At 47.0% G+C, this 12,271-nt stretch overlaps 1 pseudogene; it reads right to left on the bottom strand.

Moving 5' to 3' along the window:
• Positions 1–5,093: 5,093 nt before the first annotated feature.
• On the bottom strand, positions 5,094–11,894 carry LOC125621477 (olfactory receptor 10A2-like; annotated as a pseudogene).
• Positions 11,895–12,271: the final 377 nt, after the last annotated feature.

The following is a 12,271-nucleotide window of genomic DNA, read 5'->3' as shown; positions in this document are numbered from 1 at the left end:
TAGCCTTAGAACGATTCTGCAGCCTGGTAGTTCAGCATCAACCTCCATTGTATGAATGCCACTGCCCCAGTTTGTGTTCTCGAGCCAATGTCTGGGCTGGTTGCCAGAAGGCGATGGGGCATTTGAATATAAATGCTTTTAAATGTATAGTTTTTAAAGTTTAACAAATGCTGTATCCTCATTATCTTGGAGAGTTTGTTTTATCTCCCCCAGATACAGACCATGGCTGACACAGAAGGGGGAAATCAAACGTCCATCACAGAATTCATCCTCCTGGGATTTGGGAATCTCCCTGAGCTGCAGATCCTTCTCTTCCTGCTATTTCTAGCAATCTGCATAGTGACTGTGGCTGGGAACATCTTCATTGTTACGCTAGCTGTGACTGATCAGCATCTTCACACACCCCCATGTACTTCTTCCTGGGGAACTTGTCCTGCTTGGAGACCTGCTACACTTCTGCTGTCCTGCCCAGGATGCTGGCCAGTCTTCTGACTGGGGACAGAACCATTTCTGTCAGAGGCTGTATGACAATTTTATTTTGCTAGTTTCTTTGAGGCTACAGAATGTTCTCTTAGCTGCAATGTCTTATGATCGGTATTTAGCAATATGCAAACCACTGCACTATGCAGCCCTTATGAATAGCAGTTTATGCCTACAGCTAGCAAGTGGGTCTTGGATAAGTGGGCTTCTGGTTGGCACCACATCAATGTCCTTCACATCACAATTATCTTTGTGGCCCCAATGAAGTGAGCTGTAGCTCACGAAAGCTCATGCTCAAATAAATTGGTTAGTCTCGAAGGTGCCACAAGTCCTCCTTTTCTCCTTGCGAATACAGACTAACCCGGCTGTTCCTCTGAAACCTGACATTTCTTCTGTGAATCTCCAAAAAATAATAAATCTCTGCTGCAGTGACACCTACCAGCTAGAGCTTGTAACCACCATCCTGGCTGCTTTGCTCACTCTGCCCCCATTTGCGTTAGCCCTGGCATCCTACGTGTGAATCATCTCCTCCATCCTGAGAATCCCTTCCACCGCCGGGAGGCAAAAGGCTACTCTACTTCCTCCGCTCACCTCAGCGAGAGACATAATCACTGCATCAGCTTCCAAAACCCAACACACTGAGAGACCTGAGCAAAGTGTTCTCCGCCTGCTACACAATTCAGACTCCCATGGCCAATCCCTTCATGTACAGCCTGAGAAACAAAGATGAAGGAAACCCTGAGAAAAATTGTCAGTAAGCGTGCAGATCAGTGGTTCTCAACCTTTTTGGGCTCCGGACCCATTTGTAAATGTTTATGGCCTGTCGCGACCCAGTAAACAGGCCCTAGGGTGGTTTTGGTTGGGTCCTGCCCCCCAGGGTAGTTGGAGTGAGTACTGGGCAGGACCCAAAGTGGCGGCTTCTGCAGCTTCTGTGCTGTAGGGCTGGCTGGGCTGGGCTCTCCACTCTGGGCATTGCCACCTCTGGGGTTGCAGCGCTGCTCAGATTTGGCCCCGCCCCCTGACTGGACCAAATTTGTGTGACCAGAGGTGTGACCTGGCTCATGGGGGTGCAGTGCCACTCACTCGGATTTGGCCTACCTGGACTCCTGCCATCATGATGGCTGGGCCAAACCTGAGTGGTGCTGGGACCCCAGAGCAGAGCTGATACTAGGTGTAAGCAGACTAAGCAATCGCTTAGGGCTCTGAGCAGCTCAAGGGGGCCCCTATTAGTTACTAGTATGTGTGCTGTGGGGGGGTCCCCCCAAATATTCCTGCTTAGGGCCCCCAATGGGCTGGCACCACCTCTGTCCCGAGCCAGTCATAGAATCATAGAATATCAGGGTTGGAAGGGACCTCAGGAGGTCATCTAGTCCAACCCCCTGCTCAAAGCAGGGCCAATCCCCAATCAAATCATCCCAGTCAGGGCTTTGTCAAGCCTGACCTTAAAAACTTCTAAGGAAGGAGATTCTACCACCTCCATAGGTAACGCATTCCAGTGTTTCACCACCCTCCTAGTGAAAAAGTTTTTCCTAATATCCAACCTAAACCTTCCCCACTGCAACTTGAGACCATTACTCCTTGTTCTGTCATCTGCTACCACTGAGAACAGTCTAGGTCCATCCTCCTTGGAACCCCCTTTCAGGTAGTTGAAAGCAGCTATCAAATCCCCCCTCATTCTTCTCTTCCGTAGACTAAACAATCCCAGTTCCCTCAGCCTCTCCTCATAACTCATGTGTTCCAGTCCCCTAATCATTTTTGTTGCCCTCCGCTGGACTCTTTCCAATTTTTCCACATCCTTCTTGTAGTGTGGGGCCCAAAACTGGACACAGTACTCCAGATGAGGCCTCACCAATGTTGAATAGAGGGGAACGATCACGTCCCTCGATCTGCTCGCTATGCCCCTACTTATACATCCCAAAATGCCATTGGCCTTCTTGGCAACAAGGGCACACTGTTGACTCATATCCAGCTTCTCGTCCACTGTAACCCCTAGGTCCTTTTCTGCAGAACTGCTGCCGAGCCATTTGGTCCCTAGTCTGTAGTGGTGCATGGGATTCTTCTGTCCTAAGTGCAGGACTCTGCACTTGTCCTTGTTGAACCTCAGATTTCTTTTGGCTCAATCGTCCAATTTCTCTAGGTCCCTCTGGATCCTATCTCTACCCTCCAGAGTATCTACCTCTCCTCTCAATTTAGTGTCATCTGCAAACTTGCTGAGGGTGCAGTCCACACGATTCTCCAGATCATTTATGAAGATATTGAACAAAACCGGCCCCAGGACCGACCCTTGGGGCACTCTACTTGATACCAGCTGCCAAGTAGATATGGAGCCATTGATCACTACCTGTTGAGCTCGACAATCTAGCCAACTTTCTACCCACCTTATAGTCCATTCTTCCAGCCCATACTTCTTTAAATTGCTGGCAAGAATACTGTGGGAGACCATGTCAAAAGCTTTGCTAAAATCAAGGAACATGTCCACTGCTTTCCCTTCATCCACAGAAGGAGTTATCTCGACATAGAAGGCAATTAGATTAGTCAGGCATGACTTGCCCTTCGTGAAACCGTGCTGACTGTTCCTGATCACTTTCCTCTCCTTTAAGTGCTTCAGAATTGATTCCTTGAGGACCTGCTCCATGATTTTTCCAGGGACTGAGGTGAGGCTGACTGGCTTGTAGTTTCCCAGATGCTCCTTCTTCCCTTTTTTAAGGATTGGCACTACATTAGCCTTTTTCCAGTCTTCCAGGACTTCCCCCGATCGCCATGAGTTTTCAAAGATAATGGCCAATGGCTCTGCAATCACATCCGCCAATTCCTTTAGCACTTTCGGATGCAGCACATCCGGCCCCATGGACTTGTGCACGTCCAGCTTTTCTAAATAGTCCCGAACCACTTCTTTCTCCACAGAGGGCTGGTCACCTCCTCCCCATGCTGTGCTGCCTAGTGCAGTAGTCTGGGAGCTGACCTTGTTCGTGAAGACAGAGGCAAAAAAAGCATTGAGTATATTAGCTTTTTCCACATCCTCTGTCACTTGGTTGCCTCCCTCATTCAGTAAGGGCCCACACTTTCCTTGACTTTCTTCTTGTTGTTAACATACCTGAAGAAACCCTTCTTGTTACTCTTAACATCTCTTGCTAGCTGCAACTCCAGGTGTGATTGCGCCTTCCTGATTTCACTCCTACATGCCCGAGCAATATTTTTATCATCTTCCCTGGTCATTTGTCCAATCTTCCACTTCTTGTAAGCTTCTTTTTTGTGCTTAAGATCAGCAAGGATTTCACTGATACATTTTAAAATGTATTTAGACGCCAATAGGACTTTCAGCAGCATCTTGGGGCCTAAACCCATTTTTGGCATGTTCTGCACCTGGATGCTTTTGAAAATCCCACTAGGCACCTCAATACCTTTAAGTACATCTGGCCTCAAGCAACCTTGGCGACACAGGAACACAAATCTCATTGAGAGGCCATGGGCCGAAGAGCATCCGTCACTTCGGAAGTTGGGTTTTCAGAGCTAGGTCCACAAAGGGACTCAGGTGCCTAGGGCCAGCATTTAGGCACCACTGAGAGCCTCAAAACCCCAGCGCAGCTGACACCTGATGTCATAGGTGGCTAAATCTCTGCCACTAAAGGCCTGTAGCAGCCAGTCTCTGCCAGTGAACATATGCACAGCCACCTCAGTCTAGGCACTCGTCTCAGACCTCACCCCCACAGGAGCCTCAAGCTAGACGTGGCCCTGCCTGTCTCACCCGCAGGGCTCAATCCGGTAGGCATGTTCCCAGCATGCCTATCCCCAACCAAAGTGTCTGGGGGACATGAAGCGTCCATTATAACCCTGATCCCAGTGGCTAGGGCATTCAGCCAGGACATGGGGGAGACAGGTCCAATTCCCTCCCCCCCCCCCCGAAGAGGAGCCATTTAAACTTGGGTTTCCCCTCTTCTTGGTTCTTGGGTGAGTCCCCATGCACTGGCATGGAGGGCAATCAGGTATGGGGCTCCCTCAGAGTCTCCTGAGGACATTGTTCCACTGTGTAAATCTAATTAAACATGCATTGGGCCAGAGGAGGTCTCTGCAGTCCAGTGGCTAGGACACTCGCCTGGGGTGGGGGAACCCACAGTCATATCGCTGCTCCATATTAGTTGGGGGGACTGAACCTGGGTCTCCAACAGCCTGGTGAGTTCACCCCTCCTCCCTTGGGGCTCCCAGCTGAAAATCCCAAGCAGAGGCAGTGTCTAACTCCATGGGAGAGATGGGGCTTAGGCAACACTAACTGATTTTTCCTCTTGGCTAGGTGAGGCAGCTCCTTGCTCCACATGCTGACCTCTGGGGATCCCTTTCTTAGCTGCCTACTTCTCCCCATGCACCGTATAGGGAGCCTGGCTACGAACTCAGGGCTGAGGTTCCCACTGGCTGGCATGGCATTAAAACTTACTCGTTGCAACACTAAAGTCCCTTCGTAGATCTAGCCCTAAGTTATTTTAGTGTATGGAATTAATCGAGATATCTACCCACATTCAGCAAGTAAAATACAGCTCAGTTTTATTCCAACAGTCCTGGTATTGATTCCTCTTATACTTTCAAAACTTTGCACATCCTCAAAATGTTATAAGCGCATATCACCAAAAATTGAGTGAGAAATAAGGTCTACATAGCATGAGTATTACACCATTTTGCCTTAAGGGATTAAAGTTTCTGAATTCTCATAAAATCTAGACACTTACTGACAGTTTTTTCAGGGCTTCCTTGACCTTGTGGTTTCTCAGGCTGTATATGAAGGGATTGGCCACAGGAATCAGAATTGTGTAGCAGACAAAGAACGCTTTGTTCAGGTCTCTCAGTGTGTTTGTTTTTGGTAGCAGATACACAGTGAATGGTCACCATGATGAGGTGAGAGGAGCAGGTAGAAAATGCCTTTTGCCTCCCAGTGGTGGAAGGGATTCGCAGGGTGGTGGTGATGATGCACATGTAGGATGTCAGGGTTAATGCAAAGGGGGGCAGAGTGAATAAAGCTGCCAGGATGGTAACAACAAGCTCCATCTGGTAGGTGTCATTGCAGCAGGGATTTATTATGGGAGGAGGTATTGTTTCATATTCTCTGTGTATATATAAAGTCTGCTGCAGTTTCCACGGTATGCATCCGATGAAGTGAGCTGTAGCTCACGAAAGCTCATGCTCAAATAAATTGGTTAGTCTCTAATGTGCCACAAGTACTCCTTTTATTATTTGTGTAGATTCACAGAAAAAGTTATCAATTTCATTGGGACCACAGAAAGTAAATTCTAACTCAAGAAATACTATTATGGGAATAGTCAAAAATCCACACATCCAAGAACCAGCTGCTAGCCGGAGGCATAAACTGCCATTCATAAGGGCTGCATAATGCAGTGGTTTGCATATTACTAAATACCGGTCATAAGACATTGCAGCTAAGACAGAACATTCTGTCGCTCCAAAGAAACCAAACAAATAATATTGTGAAGCAACCACTGACAGAAATAGTTCTGTCCCCAGTCAGGAAACTGGCCAGCATCCAGGGCAGGATGGTGGAGGTGTAGCAGGTCTCCAAGCAGGACAGATTCCCCAGGAAGAAGTACATGGGGGTGTGAAGGTGCTGATCAGCCACAACCAGCACAATGATGAGGATGTTCCCGGCCATGATCACAAAGTAGATTGCTAGAAACAGCAGGAAGAGAAAAACCCGCAGTTTGGGGATATTCCCAAATCCCATGAGGATGAATTCTGTGATGGACATTTGATTTCCCTGTTCCGTGTCTGCCATAGGATGTATCTGGGGGAAGCGATAAACTCTACAGTACAATGAGAATGACGTTTGTTAAACTTTAATCTATTGATTCAAATGCTTCCTCTCCTTGAGGTCACAGCCCAAATGCTGGGTTGAAGACCCAAGCTGAGGTGGTGGGATTCATACAATGTAGGCGAATGATGAAGTAGGAGGCCATAGAGTTATTCACCCAGTTTTCCTAGCCCGATGAGTATTCATTGTCATCATTATGAATGGCAACAGATAGTCATTGCGCCGGGAATGGAGTATGAACGTGACTCTATAGCCTCCCTAGGATGTGGGAGAGCCAAGCTGAAGTCAGACTCCAAGGCCAGAAGGGACAAACAGCTGAACATTGGTTTGTTTTGGACTCGTCCCCAGCAGAAACCAGCCTCCTTGACTGTTTTTTCCAGTCCAAAACTGGAACGCCAAAGCCTTTTTAGGCAGGCATTTGATCGATTTCATTTGTGCTGTACCATGCAGATCAGTTTTTATGCTGTTATGTGAGCATCATGGTGACACTTTGGGGATGCCTTAATGCTTTGCCAGCTCTGGCAGAGCCCTGACCCCAGTAGCCAGCCCATAAGAATAAAGCTCTCGTCCTGGCTACCATCAGCCTTGCAGGGTAAGCCCCCTTAAATGACACCCGCAAACCCAGAGATTAAGGGGCACCTTTCCCCCTTCTTAATAGCTAAGCTTTCCTCAATTTGCACAACAGAGACCCCTGCTAGGGTAAAAATAAACATGAGATTTATTTAATAGAAAAATTGTGGATTCATATGTAACCCTTCTGCCCGTCAGAGTTGGCAGCAACAAGGGCCGGGTTCAGTATCTAGGGGTTCCATTCCAATAACTCAATGCAAAACCGGCTCAAGCCCCCACCCAGTGACCTGAGACAAATGTATACCACCCCCGCTGGGCACCTACAAGAGGCAATACTTCCCCTCTCGCAAACACAGAGTCTGAGTGTAGCAAAAGCCTTTTAATAAAGGAGGGAAACAATGTGGCATTAAGTTGGAGAAACACCACAAACAGGATTCATAACACAACCCATGAGCAAAAAACCCACCCCAAGCAAATTGGGGCATGTCCTTTCCCTTTCCCAAGCAACCCAAAAATCACCCAAAGTCCAAAAAGTCCAATGACCCAGAAGTCTCTGTCCCTGATCAGGGCAGCCCCAGAGTTCGAAAGTTTATCTGCAGAATTTTACGTCCCAACCTGGGTGGAGTTGGGGGGGGCAGGGGAAGAGGTAAGGGGCACCTTACATGATCTGAAGCTGACTACCTTGCAGCTCCATATGGCTTAACTCTGCTCCACTCCACAAGCTGCTCCACTCCACCAGCCGCCCCACGAACTGCTCCACTCCGCTTCCCTCAAGCGGCTCCTGCCATCCCATGAACTGCTCCACCAGCCGGTCCACAAGCCACTCCAGCCATCCCACAAACTGCTCTACAATACATCTTCAGGCTCCCCCACTACTTAACACAACACTCAGTGATTTCAGCTCTTAGTCAGTTTAGCTCTTTTGTGATTTCAGCTTGTAGTAGGGGAGCCTCAGTGCTGGTGTACCATTAGCCCAAAGTGAATTCAGTTCATCAGCTTGGAAGTAGACTCCTAATGGAATCAAAATTAGCTCTGATATTCCACACTGGAGAGAGGAAGAAGTGCAATTAGCATGTAAGGCCCTCACCGGGGGGCCCATACTACTAAATATTAATACCTGACCCCAGCCTCTTGCTATTCACTGGGTTTTGGAACTCATGATCCTTGCCTAGCGAGTGCTGCTTAGTGGATGGTGAGTCCCTCCACCATAACAAAAGGCCAAGTACGGTTCCACTGTCCTTGATTCCCATAATCAGGGTAATAACAATTTATTCTTCCTGCCCCAATAACAGAGAAACTGGGGATCCCACAGCAGCCAAAGTGACCATTTGGGCAGCTATGGCCTCATTTTAGGCGGGGTGGGTGTGCCTACGCAAAGGAAATCAGCCCCTGAAGTTCTTCTCCACAACTTGCCACATCTCACCACCAGATGTCAGGGTGGAGCTCATCCTAACTCTGCTTACACATAGATGAAATAGCAAGGGAAACAAACCTATACAAGCCATGCAGAAAAAACAGAGATGCAACATCAACCTTTAAAATGTCAAATTAGATAAAAATCCCTTTTCTAATAAAGGACTTTCCCAGCATATTCCATAACTTTAGGGGGATTCAGCATGTCACAGACAGCACCCACCAAGTGACTGTCCCTAAGTTACTGGAGAGATTTCACTTGAAACCCCTTCAACAAGATTTTCAGATTGTTCTCCCCACGGCTTGGTCTCAGACTAGGGTGGTTCATGGTTAGTCAGAGCAGGGGAAATGCCCTCTACTTGATCACCAGGATGTCTCAGTGTTTTCCCCTTAAGTGTAAGGGTCCACCATTTGTCTTTTCCTGGGTTGTATAATGCCAGGTGCTTTGAGCTAGTCTCATCTGGGGAGGGGTGGGCAGCCCCTCTCTACCAGAATGGCCACTGCAAGGTGGAGCTGAAATTGTAATAACCTGTGCTCAGAACCTATATGCATACTCATAACCACAGTCTGTATACATATCTCAGTGATTAAGTTTAGAGCATTACAAGATTTTATCAACAACCTTACTCAACATATTTTATGTACAACACCACAATATGCAATCAGTTGGTTTAACTGCTTGTTTTTAAAGTTTCTATTCTCTCCTTGAGGTGTCTGAACCCTGGTTGCCACAATCAGGGATTAACTTTTCAAATTCTCTACCAATAGATATTGTTGATTCAAACTGCTTAGTGAGATTCTGAAACAGCATGATAAAAATATCCATTAAAATCTCCACTAGCAAAGTTATACATTTACAAGGGATAGAAGCTTACAGGATTCAGAAAACATGCCAACTATCATGTCTAAAGTTTGTTCACAATTCCTAGTTCTTCCCCCCACAATTTTGAAAGAGTTACAGAGAGATAAAAGGAAAAATGAAAGCCTGTTACTTTGCCACATGATCATTTTTCAAAGTTTGAGGAAGTTTTGGAAAGTGTCATAAATATAAAGGGAAGGGTAAACACCTTTAAAATCCCTCCTGGCCAGAGGAAAAACCCTTTCACCTGTAAAGGGTTAAGAAGCTAGGATAACCTCGCTGGCACCTGACCAAAATGATCAATGAGGAGACAAGATACTTTCAAAAGCTGGAAGGAGGGAGAGTCAGAGTTTATCTGTGTGATGCTTTTGCCGGGGACAGAACAGGAATGGAGTCTTAGAATTTAATAAGTAATCTAGCTAGATATGCGTTAGATTATGATTTCTTTAAATCGCTGAGAAATTAAGCTGTGATGAATAGAATGGTTATTCCTGTCTGTGTGTCTTTTTGTAACTTAAGGTTTTGCCTAGAGGGATTCTCTATGTTTTGAATCTAATTACCCTGTAAGGTATTTACCATCCTGCTTTTACAGAGGTGATTCTTTTTATTGTTACTTTTATTAAAATTCTTCTTTTCAAGAACTGAATGCTTTTTTTTTTTTCATTGTTCTTAAGATCCAAGGGTTTGGGTCTGTGGTCACCTATGCAAATTGGTGAGGATTTTTACCAAATCTTCCCCAGGAAGTGGAGTGCAAAGGTTGGGAGGCTTTTTTTTTGGGGGGGGGGGGGAGATGTTTCCAAACAACGCTTTCCTAGTAAAATAAACCCAGATAAACGTTTGGTGGTGGCTATGGAAGTCCAAGGGCAAAGGGTAAAATAGTTTGTACCTTGGGGAAGTTTTAACCTAAGCTGGTAAAAGTAAGCTTAGGAGGTTTTCATGCAGGTCCCCACATCTGTAGCCTAGAGTTCAGAGTGGGGGAGGAACCTTGACAGAAAGTTACCAAGTGACAAAAAGAAAAAGGAATAAAGGATGGAAAAGAGCAAGGGGAAGTGACGCTATATATTTTCTAGCACACCACAGTTTAAAAACAAAATCACCAAAAGATTTTAAAAAATGCAAACTTCTTCCTGATTAATGGAAGTAACTTTCAAATGTCAACATTTTTAATGAAACTGGTTTTCCATTTTCCAATCAATTCTAGTGATCATTTAGCAGAGCGAGAGAGAGCAACCCGATTGCCTAGGTAGCTTCTTACCAATCTGTTGCTGAAGCAAAAGGGACTCCTCTCAGCAGTCCTTCAGTCTCTCTAGCAGCTAACTTACCTATTGGCTGAGCAGCCCTTTTATCTCTGCAGCTGTTGGGGGGGGCCACTGTTCAGTCCCAGCTGAGCAGGCAGGCAGTATCCCTATTAACCCTTTAGTGGTATCCCCTGACAGACAGGTTCAGTCTCGGTGCCTGGCAGCAGCAGCAGGATGAGGGATAACACTCACCTGAGACCACAGGATATTCAGCCTCCAGTAGATGAGCTTGGATCTCTCAGTGTTGATGACCAGAAGTCAGGTTCTTCTCTCTCACTTCTCTCCAGAAATTGGGTTCTCTCAGTAAAGAGACTCACGTGGCCCTGAAGAGACAAGCAGTTGCTGAGATCTCCCTTGGAGAATGGTCTCCTCTCTCCATTGACAGAGTGTGCTTGCCTCCTCAGATTTGAACCCTCTGAGGGAGAAGGTTGTGTCTCCCCTGATGCTACTTTTGAGGGGCATTTCCCGCCACCGAGTGCGGGGAGCTGCCGCTGGGGTTGCGACACAGACGGCACAAACACCAGGGCTGGTGAAATCAGCCTGCTTGGCCCAAAGTTCTCTCCTCCCGGGGAGAGTCTTCTAGCCCAAACGGTAATCGCAGCCTGGGCCTCCTGGTGCATTCACTCCCAGGGCAGCCCAGTCATCTAGTCCACCAGCGATTTACTGGGACAAGACCAGGTGCACGGAGCAAGGATCTTCCACCACAAGCCAGCTTCAGCTGGGGACCCTACAGGCTCGTCTACACGGGGGATAATGCCAGTACAAATACACCACTGTCACAATACTGGCAAAACTCCCCATGTGGAAACACTTATTCTGGACTCCGAGCCCCATTTTCTGCTTCAGCTCATTTTGCTTTGAAAGTGACGCCAGCTACACTGGGGAAAAGCCAGCTTCATCTAGAATAAGGGTTACACTGTTGTAACTGTCCCTGTATAAGTTTGCTGGTCACACTCCTCATATAGACAAGCCCGACAGCATCAACTTAAGTCGCAAAAGATCTGTGTTTAGGTCAGGCTCAGCTAAATCTGATCACTTTCCCCACCTCCGCCATCAATGCTGAGTGAGACCTGAGCAGGCAGGGTCGGGCTCTCATTAATCCTTGCAAGACGGCCCCTCCATGAGTGTCTCTCTTCATCTCCATCACTGCGGCATTCCATCCCTCTCCTTTCTGCTCCACTTCCACCTAGTGGTCAGTTCAGTAATAGCCTATTTAGAGGCATGAGTCCAGTATCAGACACTAGCTGTGTGGGTGAGTAATCTCAGCTCCTCTGGGTGTGTTCAGGATCCCGTTCATGAGACAGCCCTGCCTCTCTCAAAGGTACTTATCTTCCCCCCTTTGCCATAGTAGCTAGGTGACCCACAGTCTATAATGTATAGATCCTCACAACACACCTGTGAGGTACGGAATGCCTGTTTTCTCCATTGTACAGCTGGGGAACTGAAGCACAGAAATGTCCATGGTCAAACTGGTGATCTCTGGTGGAGCCGGGACTGTAACACAGGTACCCCAAGTAGAACTGAACAAACAGCTGATTTTTGGATTCTGTGGCAGTTCCAAAAAATCAGAAAAGACAATTGCTGCAGGTTGAACCAAATCTGGAATTTTCAACAAACCAAAATGCAACAGAAAATCCACTTTGGATTAAAAATCCCACGTCACTCAACTGGAAACATTTGACTTCCAGGCATTTTTAAAAGGGTCGATTCACAAGGATCTTTAGGTTCCATTCATAAAATGGGCAGTGGAGAATGGGGCCCAGCTTGCCTTTATGACCTTTGGCCCAGTGGTTTGAGTTCTAGGTTGTGATGTGCGAGACCCAGATACTAATCCCAGTC

Source organism: Caretta caretta, chromosome 14 (genome assembly GCF_965140235.1).
Source record: "Caretta caretta isolate rCarCar2 chromosome 14, rCarCar1.hap1, whole genome shotgun sequence".
Taxonomy (NCBI): Eukaryota; Metazoa; Chordata; order Testudines; family Cheloniidae; genus Caretta; species Caretta caretta.
Note: the sequence above shows the minus strand (reverse complement) of the source record. Positions and strands in the feature narration are given on the sequence as shown.